Source organism: Myotis nattereri (assembly GCF_964212035.1).
Source record: "Myotis nattereri genome assembly, chromosome: 2".
In the NCBI taxonomy this organism is placed as follows: Eukaryota; Metazoa; Chordata; class Mammalia; order Chiroptera; family Vespertilionidae; genus Myotis; species Myotis nattereri.
In genome coordinates, this window is record NC_138076.1 from 50,838,725 (window position 1) to 50,854,053 (window position 15,329).

Consider the following 15,329-nt stretch of genomic DNA (forward strand, 5'->3'; position numbering starts at 1 on the left):
CAAGTGAGGAGAGAGGGAATGGCAGAGTTTGAAATAATTTCTTGTTCATGCCTGAGATCATTTCCTGACAAAATGAAAATATGCTATAAACTGAAAATGCTCTCTATAGTTTATGCTAAATGTAGATGCCTGCCAAGAATGACAATGTTAAATAAAATACGTCTTGAAATAGAACCCACTGCCACCGCTTTCCTTTGCTATTAATCTTAATTCACTGGTGAATTGGCTTAGCAAGAATCATATATTTTCATAACTATCCTTAGTAATTGGAAGAAATTAGAAAAAATACAAGCCAATATAAAAGTATAACTCATAAAAATGTATGGGAGTATTTAAAACAGAAACACTGAATGAGAGTAAAATTTACATCCATTTGCATTCATAAGTTAGTACCACCAATGACTCCAGTAAAATTGAATTCCTTGTTCCAAACATAATCAGCTATATTTTACATCAACAAATTTTGTATCTCAACATCTATCACAGAATGAGGGAACACATTTTTCTGAATTATACTCATCCTCTGTAAATCATACAATTTATAGGTAAAATCACTGCAAATGTTTTTTTAATGATTGAGAACAAAAGTGACAACAATAATAACACTTGTGTGAACACATACAATCAACCAACATGTGCTCTCTCTTGGTGTATAGAATGGTCTATGCTTAAGACTTAACAACGCAACATAAAAAGTGTTTTAATTAAGTACCATGTTTTCCCAAAGACACATTATAGCCACTCACATCAATTTGCCTTTTTTCTACTTCGTCCAACTCTACCCCCCAACCACCATTCTTTAATATGCATCTATGTTTTGAGTTATTGAAGGCTTGTGTTTTGTAATATGTAAAACTTTATCAACATAGGTCTTCATTCATAGAGGTGAGTCAACAAGTACTTATAGAGTGAATCAATGTTGGGCTCCATAAAAGAATGACTCCATTAACACTGCCATCTTAAATCATTAAAAAGTATAGTGCATGCCGTAACCGGTTTGGCTCAGTGGACAGAGCATCGGCCTGCGAACTGAAAAGTCCCAGGTTCGATTCCGGTCAAGCGTATGTACCTTGTTTGCCGGCACATCTCCAGTAGGGGGTGTGCAGGAGGCAGCTGATTGATGTTTCTCTCTCATTGATGTTTCTAACTCTCTATCTCTCTCCCTTCCTCTCTGTAAAAAATCAATAAAATATATTTAAAAAAAAGTATAGTGCAGTACCTGCACTTGATGAATAAACTGGTGCATATGAAGTTTAATGTATTCATTTAACAGTGCTTTATCTTATAAAAATATTTTATTTTAATAGAAAAAATGCCATGCACTACTGGCTATAAAAATTTATTTATTTTTCCTGTCAGTCATCTAACTGATTTTCATTTAAATAAATCACAAAATATTAAAATAAAAATATGGAATAAAAGTAATTAAAATAGAAATAATTACTTAATGTAGAATGCTCTTTTTTTCAAAAAGTATTTACAGTCCTGGCCATTATGGCTCAGTTACTTGAGTGTCGTCCCATATACCAGGAGGTCACTGGTTCAATATATGGTCAGGGCACATGCCCAGGGTGCGGGCTCAATCCCCATTATGGGGTGTGCTGGAGGTAGCTGCTCAATGGTTCTTTCTCATAGAAGTCTCTCTCTCTCTCTCTCTCTCTCTCTCTCTCTCTCTCTCTCTCTCCTTTCTCTCTCTAAAATCAATAAAAACATATTTTAATATATTTTTATTGATTTCAGAGAGGAAGGGAAAGGGTGAGAGAGAGAGAAACATCAGTGATGAGGATTGTGCCTGCAACCCTGGCATGTGCCCTGACCAGGAATCGAACTGTGAACTTCTGGTCAATGCTCAACCACTGAGCCATGCCAACCAGGCAAAACATATTAAAAAAAAAAAAAAAGTATTTGCAAAAATACTAGTAAGTTGATAAGAGGCAACAGTTAACATTATATTAAACTAGTGGACAAGTATACGAAATATGTTCACGGGGGCGAGGGTGGCCCTCAGCCCAGCCTGCACCCTCTCCAATCTGGGACCCCTTGGGGGATGTCCGACTGCTGATGCCTACGGGGGGTGTGCTGAGGGGGGTGTCCCTTAACTCGGCCTGCACCCTGTCCAATCTGGGACCCCTCGAAGAATGTCCCTGTGGGATTGGGCCTAAACTGGCAGTCAGACATCCCTCTCACAATCCAGGACTGCTAGCTCCTAACCACTCGCCTGCCTGCCTGCCTGCCTGATTGCCCCTAACTACTTCTGCCTGCCAGCCTGATCACCCCCTAACCACTTTCCTGCCAGCCTGATAGACGCCTAACTGCTTCCCTGCTGTTCCGATTGCCCCCAACTGCCCTCCACTGCTCACCTGGGCACCCCTAACTGCCCTCCCTTGCCAGCCTGGTCGCCCCCAACTGCCCTCCCCTGCAGGCCTGATTGCCACTAACTTCCCTCCCCTGCAGGCCTGATAGCCCCCAACTTCCATCCCTTTCAGGCCTGGTCCCTCCCAACTGCCCCCTCCTTCTGGCCTGATAGCCCACAACTGCCCTCCTCTGCAGGCCATCTTGTGGTGGCCATCTTTGACAACATGGGGGTGGCCATCTTGTGTGTTGGAGTGATGGTCAATTTGCATATTACTATTTTATTAGATAGGATATGCTCAATGATAACTGAAAAAAAGTATTAGAATATATAGCTGCCTTCTGTATTATAAGAAATGTCATAGAGCATTAATTGATATTTATTGTTTTAACTGCTAGCTTATTAGGATGCAACATGCAGTCTCAAATCTAATCAAGTCATTTGAAAATATATTACTGTATTCTTATTTTGGCTAACAATTAACATTTTATAAAACCTCATGAAACAAATAATTAGAATGTACCTCAAAACAATCTTAGGCTGTGTTGATTGTTCATCAAAGAAGTAAGAGTGGTCCTGGATCTGTCAACAGTGTTTGGATGGAACAGACCCAGGGACACCGCTTCTTTCAGCCTCTGGCTACTCTCCTGCATCTTATCCAATCACCACCTTCAGAACTACCTCCAGGACCAACTAACACACTGGTGGTTTTTTCTCCCTTAACTCCTTATTGCTGGATTCCACCGAGGTGGAGGCTGCAAGTCAACCGCCTGGCCAACCTGCACCTTCAGGCCTCCCACACCTACCTCGCTCTGGGCTTCTATTTCCACTATGATGATGTGGCTCTGGAGAGTGTTGGCCACTTCTTCCCTGAGTTGGCAGAGAAGAATCACGAGGGCCCTGAGCATCTCTTAAAGTTGCAAAACCAGCACGGTGGCTGCATTCTCTTCCAGGATGTGCTGAAGCCTGCCCAAGATGAGTGGGAAAACTCAGGTCTCCCTAGAAGCCACCCTGGCCTTGAAGAGGAAACTGAACCAAACCCTTTTGGAGCTGCATGCCTTGGGTTCTACCTGCCCAGACCCTCATCTCTGTGACTTCCTGGAGAACCACTTCCTGGATGAGGAGGTAAAACTCATTAAGAAGATAGTCAACCACCTGACTAACATCTGCACGCTGGCCAGGCCTCAGGCTTGGCTGGGTATCTTCCAAAGGCTCGCCCTCAAGCACCACTAGGAACCTTTGGAGCCCAGAGGCCTTTGAGAGGCCCCTCTGTACTCCCCCAGTGTCTGGCTTTTACCTGAGCCTCTCCACGAAACTACTAGTCATTCTTTTAACCACCCTGAAGCCCTCTCCCATGCATTGGACCAAATGAAACAATAAAGCTTTTTGCAGCAAAAAATGCATACATACATACATACATACATACATACATAAATAAGAGAATATTTTGCTTTATGCAATATTTATGTATATAGATGATATATATATATACACATATGCATATATGTATAAATATATATATATATATATATACACACATAATATAAACTATTTTAAGTGACATAGATTCCTTTATATTTCTCATGTTCTTGGTACTGATAAAAGGTAAGTGTATCAAACATGTAAAAATGCACAAGAAGCAATAATCCTTGCAATAATATATTCCACAGTAAAATCTTCAAAAAGAAAAAAGCAATATATTTGAAGATTTTCAAAGTCAGCAGAGTATTTAGTAGTTATTTAGACATGGTGATCTCATGGCTTGATTTATAACTCAAAAATAATAATTTTTTGTAATTTATCAAATGTTAAATGCTGACTTTCTGATCAAGGTTTCCAATATATACGTCAATATGTTGGGTATAAACAATTGATTTTATTTGAAGTTACTATACAATAACTTAAAACTAGGTCCAGTTGAAATATTATAAGGGTGGAAATTAAATTATGAAGAAACAAATTAATAATGACAGAACATCAACTTAGCACATAATGCAAAGTGTGTGAATCGTGACAACTGGATCAATTATGTGTTGATTATTTTCCTGAACACCAATAATAGCCCACAAAAAAACAAAATATATTCCAGCTTTCAAGAATGTGACGGTATCAATGGAAACATAACTAACCTGGAATTATGTTTCTTTCTTTTACAGTGTAAGCTAGAAAATAGAAGGCTATTTTTAGAATATTGTATCAAATGTTTTTTAACTAATAACTAGAGGCCCGGTGCACGAAATTCATGCACTGGAGGTGGTATCCCTTAGCTCAGTCTGCACCCTCTCCAATCTGGGACATTCCTCTCACAATCCGGTACTGCTAGTTCCTAACCACTCACCTGCCTGCCTGCCTGATTGCCCCTAACCACTTCTGCCTGACAGCCTGATAGTCCCCTAACAATTCCTCTGCCGGCCTGATTGATGCTTAACTGCTCCCCTGTCAGCCCGATCACCCCCAACTGCCCTCCACTGCTGAACATCTTGTGACAATGTGGGAGTGGCCATCTTGTGACGATGTGGAGGGCTGCCATCTTATGACCAGATGGGTGAGTCCATCTTGTGGTGGCCATCTTGTGATGACATGGGGGTGCCCATCTTGTGATGATGTGGGAGTGGCCATCTTGTGACATGAGGGTGTGAGGGTCAATTTGCATATTATCTCTTTATTATCCTATATAATAAAAGGGTAATATTCAAATTGCGGAACGACCAGTCACTATGACACACACTGACCACCAGGTAGCAGACACTCAAAGCAGTAGTTGACCCCTGGTGGTCAGTGCACTCCCACAGGGGGAGCTCTGCTCAGCCACAAGCTGGGCTGATGGCTTAAGTGCAGCAGGCAGTGGCAGGAGCCTCTCCTGCCTCCTTGGCAGCGCTAGGGATGTCCACTGTGGCTTAGGCCCTAAGCTGTCAGTCAACATACCCCAAGGGTTCCTGGGCTGCCAGAGGAATGTCAGACTGCCAGCTTAGGCCTGATCCTCCAGGGAGTGGACCTAAGCTGGCAGGCGGACATCCCTAAGGGGTCCCAGGCTGAGAGAGGGCACAGGCCAGGCTGAGGGACACCCCCAAGTGCACAAATTTTTGTGCACCAGGCCTCTAGTATAGGATAAGCTATCTGTAGTAGAAAAACTTCCCATATACCAGCCATCATTCTTGAGTCAGCAAAACTAAAACTTGCTGGGTGATAAAAATTTCAAAGATATAAAAGAGATTTAAGGAAAATACTTAAATAATTGATAAATCCAATGGAAATCATATCAGAACTATATTATAATATAGTCAAGATTTATTATGTATATTTTTCCAGTCACTGCTCTATGTCTTTAATATATAATATGTATTACATTTGTTACAATAATTATATGAACAAAATGTTATTGCTAGTTTTCTAATGAAGATAACTTCAGAAATGAAATATTTTCCTGTGATGCAGGACACACAGCTCATAAGAAAGGTAATCTAGTTACTAAACCATTCACTTTGCCTTAACGGACTGAGATATTACCACTGTTCGCTAAGGCCCACCAATATTTAAATCTATGTGCCATTATAAAACACACTGAGAAAACACAGGAGTGGTCAACGAATTAAGGAATATTTTATTATTAATCTAATATAATAAAATATAATATTTTAACCGATAAGAGAATAATTATTTCCTCATATTTTCAAAAATGAATAATAAGGGAAAAGAAGAAAAAAAGAAACTAATTATAGACTGACAGCAGAATTATTAAACAGAACTATTGAATTTTCTTTGCAAATTAAGCATTAGTGTTATATGAATAAAACCACAAGGAAGATTGAATCTTAGTAGAGAAAGGTGCACATTGCTAAATAAATGCAGGTAACATATACATAAAAGGTAGATGTTAGTTAAATAACTATAATGGGTGCCCAAAGCAAATAATTGCCATTCAAATAAAGCAATCAGTTATGCAATTAAGACAAATAAATGAATCATTTTAGTAATAAAAATAGCATTGTTATGCCATTCATTGTTCTAAAAATTTTGCATTAAACCACTAGAGATCCACAATAAATTTATAAGTTGATATTTTTTGCTACACTGGTTTGCAAGTTATAAAACTGGGGCCAAAAAAAGTTATATAATGTGCTCCTTTTGAGAAAAAAGAATCATAAATCTATCTGCTTCTTCAGTAAGCATTCCTAATGCCTACTTCTTCTCAATTAGGAGACAGAATTTAGCAATATTTTAAGCAACTTCACTCAAATAAATATCTTCATGACTTCACATGGGGAACGGTTTATTGCATAAACCAAAAACACTAACTGTAAAAATTATTCATAAGTAGATTAAAGCAAAATTGAAATATTTCAGTTATTAAAAAATATGTCTCACCTTGTAAAATAACATAAAAAAGGAGAAGTTGTATACTAAGTAGAAGTCTGAAGCTAAGAATACTCATTCTAAACTCCAGCTTAAGGACAGGAACCTGAAGTTAAATCCAAAGGAAGAAAGAAAGCTGCATAGCAACTGGGAACTTCTTCTAAACAAAGAAACCCACTGGTTCAATCTAGTGTATAGTCTAGAAAGGCTACTTATTTTTCTTCTTTGTTTTTAAGCTAACTTTTTAATTTTTTTATTGATGAGAGTATTACAGATGTCCTCTATTTTTGTTCCCCTTTTTTCCTCTTCCACCCAGCCCTCACCCCACCTTAGGCCTTTACCATATTATTGTCATTATAGAGGGACTATGCATATATAGGGTGTCCCCCCAATAAATGTATATGCACACTCTGAATAATTATAATGGCAGTGTTTATTAAAATATGTTTCATTTTCAAAATTGAGCTATCAGTTATTACAGTGTTTATACATTTTTCGGGACACCCTGTATGTTCTTTGGTTGATCTTTTCCTGTCCCCCTCACCAACCTCCCATCTAGATCTATCAATCTGTTCCATGCCTCCATGCCTCTGGACCTATTTTATTCATCAGTTTATTTTATTCATTAGATTCCCCTTATAAGTGAGATCATGAGATATTTGTCTTTCTCTGGCTTACTTTACTTAGCATAATTATCTCCAGGTCCAACCATGCTGTAAAATAGGGTAAGAGCTCCATTTTTTTCACAGCTGCATAGTATTCCATTAAGCAAATGTATCCATTCATCTATTGGTGGGCACATAGGCTGTTTCCAGGTCTTAACTATTGTAAATCATGCTGCTATAAATGCAGGGGTGCATCTATTCTTTCTAATTGGCAAGTGCTGGTGAGGATGTGGGTAAAAAGGCACACTGCTGGTGGGAATGCAGACTGGTGCAGCCACTGTGGAAAATAGTATGGCGTTTCCCCCCCAAAATTAAAAATGGAACTGCCATTTGACCCAGAGATCCCACTTCTGGGAGTATACTCTAGGAGAGCTATTTCTAAGTGAAATAATACATAGCAGCTAAATCCAGGGTTGCTTTTTTTTTCTTGGCACTTGCACAAAGGTGGCAATAAAAAAGGTGGCTATTACCCTCCTATTATATACTAGAGGCCCAGTGCACAACATTCATGGGTGTTGGGGTCCCTTAGCCCGACCTGCACCCTCTCCAATCCGGGAGCCCTCTCCAATCCAGGAGTTTCTGTCTGTCTTTGCAATCATATGAGCAAATTGTCTGAGACCCCAACTCAGTTTCGTTTGTTGCTCACAGAATAATAGAGGCATTTTTTTTCTTTGCTTCATTGGTGGAGATTTCCTAGAAGTTTTAGGATATCTTCCCTTTAATTTTTCCTAGACACTCTGATTTTACTGATGTCTCTCACCTTTGCTTTCCCTCCATCCCCCACCGCAACAGTAACTTGCTCCAGGCTCACTTTGCTCTAGTGTCTAGGAGATCCATCTGCCACCAGAACTATGATTCCCGGCATTCCTGGTGCTCCCTGTGCTTTGGGCTTCTGCTTCAGGTCCTAGGTCTGCCACCAGAACTACTATTCCCAGAATTCCTGGTGCTCCCTGCGCTCTTGGTTTTCCCTTCCTGCTCTGTCTCCATCCCATGGCCTCCTACTCTGCCAAGTCCTCCAAGCCGCCAGCTCTTCCCCTCTGCTCTCCCTCTGGTGGCTTGGGGAGCCAATTTCCCCAAGCCGCTCCACTCTCCACCAGCCCTCCTGCTGCTCTCTGCCAGGCACCTGTGTATGCAAATTAACCCACCATCTTTGTAAGGTTAATTTGCATAATCACTCCTGATTGTCTGGTGAGCATAGCAGAGGGATAGTCAATTTACATGTTTCTCTTTTATTATATAGGATGCCTCTGTATCTCAACCTAGTTTTTCTAAATAGGACTATCACAATTTGAAATTCCTTCTTAATCCAAATAGAGTTTATGGTATGAAAATTCCAAAAACTTTAAGGATGTGTAATTCAAGGGTGAAAAAATTGCTGCATATGAACATCAAAGGGGCAATTTTTCTGCACAGAGAAAGAAGCAACACAGATAGATGAGAAATTCATAGATTCACCATTGTTAAAAGTCAAAGCTTTTCCTTAGCTTCAGGAATATCTCTATTCTATATTCTGGAACAAAAAATAAAGTCCATCCTGACTAATGGATGTTCTCCATTTCTTACAAATGACAATGCTGATTAAAATATTCAAAAGAGATAGCTGTTTCAGTTTATGATGTAGAAAGTCACATTGAAGATTACTTAATAATCCTGGATGTTCTTCTGGAGTGATGAGAATGTCTTGAAGTTACAGAGACATGATGATCACATAACACTATGAGTGTCCTACATGCCACTGAATTGTCCACTTTAAATGGTTCATTGTATATTATGTGAATCTCACCTCAGTTAAAAACATCCAAGGTGGTTAAGAAAATAAGTAAGAAACCACTTCTTCCTCTTAAAAATTCAATACTAAATTAACAGAAAAATATGAATATCTATGCTTTCATTTACGGTGTATAAAATATATCATTTTTATCAGAGAGATACACAATTATTATTTGAGTCTAGGTGGTAATCCAGTCATTTTGTCCTACCAAGTATATTTAATAAGAGTTATTATTATTTCAAAAATCTAATCTAGCCCTAACCAGTTTGGCTCAATGAATAGAGCATCGGCCTGCAGACTGAAGAGTTCCGGGTTCGATTCCAGTCAAGGGCATGTACTTTGGTTGCAGGCACATCCCCAGTAGGGGGTGTGCAGGAGGCAGCTGATCGATGTTTCTCTCTCATCGATGTTTCTTACTCTCTATCCCTCTCCCTTCCTCTCCGTAAAAAATCAATAAAATATATTTTAAAAAAAACACAACTAATCTATACAGTCAAAGCTGAAAAGGAGATATCCTCTAATGAAAATTGCATTTTTACTTCTGCTTCGCAGTCACTTTAATCATTCAGTGTGTATTGTTGCTGGACTTAAAAATTGTTTGTGGGCAAAATAGCTGACAGGCAAATATTCTCAAAAGTGTTCTAAATTAGCACTAATCTAAATCACCTCTATTATAAAAGGCTTTCTTCAGCAGATCTGGAAAGTTTATATAAGATTTTCTACTGGACTATTTAAATGACAATCTCATCTGGAAAGAATATCATATGACTAGCAGGCAGGAACAAATAGCAAATTGAGAATTTTGCAGAAACATATTTATATATGATTTTTTATACTTACACACACACACACACACACACACACTAGAACAAAACCAGTGATAATTTAAAGCTATCAAAATGATATGGAGCCCAGCCAGTGTAACTCAGTGGTTGAGCACCAGCCCATGAACCAAGAGGTCACTGGTTCAATTCCAGGTCAAGGCACATGCCCAGGGTTGTGGGCTTGGTCCCCAGTAGGGGGCATGCAAGAGGCAGTGATCGATGATGTTTCTCTCTCCCAGACGATTCTCTCTCCCTCTCCCTTCTTCTACCTGTAAAAATCAATAAAAATGTATTTTTAAAAATCACATAGAGATTCCAAGTATGATGCAAAAATAAGTAAATAAACATGTACCTTTTAGTGTGTTTCAAAGGAACTAGAAATTTTTTCAATAGCTCTCTGACTATAATCCAAGTATCTGAAACAGCTTTCTATCATACAGTAAACACACCTAAATAGAAAAAAAATAATTACTTAATTACCATGAACTTTAAACTAATTTTGTATCAGTGGCATTAATAACTTTAAAAAGATTTCTGCGAAGAAGCTGAAAAATAACTTAGGCATGCAGACATCTTTGACGTTACACAAAGACAGCCATTTTGTATCAATGAACTCACATTACTAGAGTTCAAAAGCATTAACCTCTAATTTAAAATGACATTTAATAAGTCAACAGTAAAAATAAGTGCATCTGGACATGTAATTTATAAGGTTCCTATTACACACAAACTAAAAAAATTAGATTGTGCCATTTATACCATTCCAGCTTTTGATTTCAGGGATGTAAACAAATAAAGTGTATATAAATTATGGTTATACTGATAATGATTTTTATAAAAATTTAGGGAAATAAAAACATAACCAAATTATTTATATATCATTCCTCTTAAAATGTTGATGATATGTAATAATATAGAAACTAAGAAGAGTAGTTGAAAAATATCTTAACATATCTAAATACTACCTGTTACCTTCAATACTACAATTCTGCACCAACACAAAATCATTTTTATTCTGTAATTTTGTGATAATCCTCTTAGAGTAACTCTTCTGGGTTTCTCCCATTTTATTTCTTCTTAATGCAGCTATTTTAATCCTCTTAAAATTTAAAGCAGATCATATCTCTCCTGTGCTTGTAATTATATACTGTCTTCACATCACATTTCATGCTATAGTTATTAGACTGCCCTATAGACTACACAACAAACCTGGTTCCATGCTATTTCCTATTTCAGTGACTCAACTTTTATTTGATTCCGCCTTGTTCGCTTTACTCCTAGCAAAGTGTAGTGAAGTTTAACAGCGAGATATTTTCTGGAACAATAGAAAGGGTTGATTTATCAATAGTTTAGAGTGGAAGACGACAATGATGCCATTTTCATGAAATATAAGGTGGTCAGTTTTTCATGTGTTAAATTTAAGAAAACTAAATATTTAAATAGAAATCCTGAGTTGGCATATAAACACCAAATAATAAATGGTTTTTGACTGAGTTTATCACATAGGAGGCTATCTAAGGTGTCCTTGGACACTCTATGTTTATTTTTTAGTCTATACATATACTTAGCATGTGGAGGAGCTTTACATTGGTTTCCATATTGAACCTTTGTGTTAGGAAGTCCTAGAAGAAAGCCTCTCAAACTACTGATCCTCTGGCCAAGACAGTATATCCAAAGCAAAAGCGCATTCTAGAAAGATTTACATAGAAAACATCAAAATCAAGAATCTTAAAGATGCAGAGACTTGTACTCATCATTGCTCCTTTTAATCCACTCTACAGAAAACAGAAGAGTACAACAACATAAATCATCGAAGAGACAAAAATGCTATTGTACCAGATGTTATATTTTATTTGCAGCAGATCAATACATCCTCTGACATTTTGTATGTAGCTTTTAGTTTGGAAAATGTTTTTTTTTCCCTTAATACCCTTTAACAAGAAGGATTTTTAAAAATCATCTTTACAAGACAAAGTTAGTAGTGCATCTTCAATGTCCTGTTGTAATATTCTGCCTCCTCTTCTGTTCTTGGATATAATATATTCTGTAGGGTTCTTAATCATTCTGATATTCTGTGTTAATGACATTATGCTATATTTTAACTGATGAGTAGGAAGTGGCAAGAACCTTGAATTCTCTAGTAAAACATCATGCTTGCCAGAGTGTCAAGATGATTTCTCAGATGTTTAAAAGGATTAAATATTGGTGAAGATTTTAAAGGATTAAATATTGAATAATGTTGAACATTCTAACATAAAGCTCCTTCCACTCCCTAAAAACTGACTTATACCACTGAGAAATAGACATTTGATTCACCTCACTGGATTTTGGAGGCAGTATATATCATAGGTGGTTTAATAAGTGACCAGAAATTCTGTTAGTACACAATGTGCCTCGAAGCAAGAAAGATCTCTTTGGTAAGAACAGGATGCAGAACAGGCTGTTTTGCTTTAGTACCATGGGCCCTGCAGAACCAAAGTGAGACAGATGTGCATTGTTGAGGTGCAAGTTGTGTGACAGCCCATTAAGAGAGTAGTGTCTCAGGTTCCTAGTGTACTGAGACAAAACCATGCCCTCAATGGCACCAAACAAACTTCCTCTGTAGGAGCAGCTAATAGGATAAAAACGGTAGAGAACGTGTGTTTGATCATAGGACACATATTGACTATGTAAGCATAGCTTTCCACTATGGCACTGGGTGTTATTGCATCCACTGATTCATAATTTTAGGAAAGCATGTGAAAATCCACTATACTATGGAAGGTATATTAGAAATTAGCCTTAAGCAGATGTAGAAAAATGGGGCTCAGACTCTCAGGTCATTCATTTCCTCTCTAGTGAGAAATCAATATTAAAGCATGCATTAGGCCCCTTTTCTATCCAATTTGAATGGAACAGTAAGTAGATTGCTCTGCCCATCAGTATGTCTACGTAAGTCTTTGATCCATTTTGAATTAATTTTTGTACATGGGGACAAACTGCAGTATAGTTTCATTCGCTTGCATGTGGCTTTCCAGTGTTCCCAGCACCATTTATTGAAGAGGCTATCTTTACTCCAATGTGCATTTCTGGTTCCTTTGTCAAAAATTATCTGTTCATATAGGTGTGGTTTTATAGCTGGGCTCTCTATTCTGTTCCATTGATCTGTGTATCTGTTTCTCTGCCAATACCATGCTGTTTTGATTATCGTAGCTCTGTAGTATATTTTGAAGTCGGATAGTGCAATACCTCCAGCCTTGTTCTTTTCTTTTCAGGATTGTTTTGGCTATTCTGGGTCTTTTGTGGTTCCATACAAATCTGACGATTTCTCGTTCTATTTCTTTAAAAAATGACATTGGGATTTTGATGGGGATTGCATTAAATTTGTATATTGCTTTGGGTAAAATGGCCATTTTAACTATGTTGGTTCTCCCAATCCATGAGCATGGGATATTTTTCCATTTTTTTGTGTCTTTTTTCAATCTCTTTAATAATGTTTTGTAATTTTCAGTACATAGTTTTTTCACATTCTTTATTAAGTTTATTCCTAGGTATCAGAAAGCCTTCTCAAGCAACACAATCTGAGAATTTACCGAATGCCTTATTCAGATCAAAAGGCTAATCTATGCTAATAAAAGGGTGATATGCTAATTAGAGCGAATGTCTTCCGGACGTCCTTCCAGACAAAGCCGCAGCAGCTGCCTGAGGCTCAGGCAAGCCATGGTGGTTGCGAGGGCCGAGGCTCAGGCAGCGGCGGCGGCCGGCAGTGGCTGCAGCAGAGGTGTGATGGGGGCGTTGCCTTCCTATGATTGGCTGGGTTGCCTCCCACAGAGGGAGGCCAGAGGCAGCAGCAGGAAGGGGGTGATGAGGGCAGTGCCTTCCCCTGATCAGCAGGTCGCCTCCCACAGAGGGAGGCCAGACAGTCAGTAGAACATCCCCTGAGGGCTCCGGGACTGTGAGAAGGGGCAGGCTGGTCTGAGGGACCCCCTCCAGTGCACAAATTTTCATGGACTGGGCCTCTAGTCCTATATAATAAAAGCCTAATATGCTAAGTGTCCGATTGTCCAGTGACTGGTCAATTGTTCAACCAATAAAGTGTAATATGCTAAGGATATGCTAAGTCTGCTCAACCGCTCGCTATGACATGCATTGACCACAAGGGGGCAAATGCTCTGACCAGTAGGTTAGCTTGCTGCTTGGGTCCAGCCAATCGGGACTGAGCTAGATGGGCCATACATGCCCTGAAGCCCTCCCACAGCCCCTCCCTGGCCCTGATCGTGCACCGGTGGGGTTCCTCAGCCTGGCCTGCGCCCTCTCGCAATCCAGAACCCCTTGGGGGATGTGGGAGAGCTGGTTTTGGCTTGAACCTGCAGGCCACTCCCCTCGAGAGGGCACCAGACACAGGGCTCATGGCTGGTGAGCACTGCTATGGTGGCACAAGCCTCTCCTGATTGGGCCTGATTGGGTGGGAGCCTGTGGCTGGTACAGTGGGGCCAGGATGAGCGGGAGTGGCAGGTAAGAGCTGCAGGAGCTGCAGGCGGCATTGGACTGCGTGTTTTGGCCCAATCTCCACAGGCCACCCAGAGCGGCCCCACCCATTCACAAATTCATGCACCAGGCCTCTAGATTTATCATAAAGAATAAACAATAGTGGGATCACAATTACGTGGTTCACTGATCTTACCACATATCGCATTACTGAAGGGCAGCAAGACTATTAAACCTGGGCCCGTATGATGGCTCATTAAAGAGAATGCACCTTGAAAATTCAGATGCTGTTCTACAAATTCCAATGTATGTCCTGAATTATCAGTGAATGCATAGTGTTGTGTTTCACATGCCACAGTATATACATGAGGTCAAGAAATTAAGGGAATAAGGGAAGTTTTGTTCCTTATACTATTATGCCCAGGGACCTACTTCTGAATATTTTGTTCCCCATCCTAGAAACCTAAGACCTTGGCAGATTAAATTTCTTGATCCTTTGAGGAGTGCAGGGCATTTCTGTCCATGGAAAAGGACTTCACTCATGTGGAAGTTAAGTTGTGATGCTAAACTAAAAACTTTGGATTCTGCATGCCATCAGGTATGTCAGTGTGTGGACACAAAAATTTATTCTGGTTTCCATGAAAAACTAGATTAGTTACTAAATAATGGACAGGGCAAGATTTTATATGAAACTGAGGGGATTCAATGGGGTGTGTCTTGGTGCTTTCATGTTGTTCTAATTATGAATAATGAATTACAGCATTCATTGCCTGAGAACAGTATAGCTTCAAAGGCTCAGTGCCCACAGGCAAGCAAATGATACCATTTGAAATGACATCTAAGCATAAGGAAAACCTAAATTTTTGGTTCAGTAGAGAAATGATGAATATCAACTA

General features: G+C 39.1%; 1 pseudogene across 1 annotated transcript in view; it reads left to right on the top strand.

The window, feature by feature from the left end:
* Positions 1 to 3,328: 3,328 nt before the first annotated feature.
* The window catches only part of LOC308513698 (axin interactor, dorsalization-associated protein-like), a 137,362-nt pseudogene continuing 125,361 nt past the window's right edge, over positions 3,329 to 15,329 (top strand). Inside the window, exon 1 of the transcript in view lies at positions 3,329 to 3,478. The product of the transcript in view is annotated as an axin interactor, dorsalization-associated protein-like (transcript). The remainder of the gene's footprint in view (positions 3,479 to 15,329) is intronic.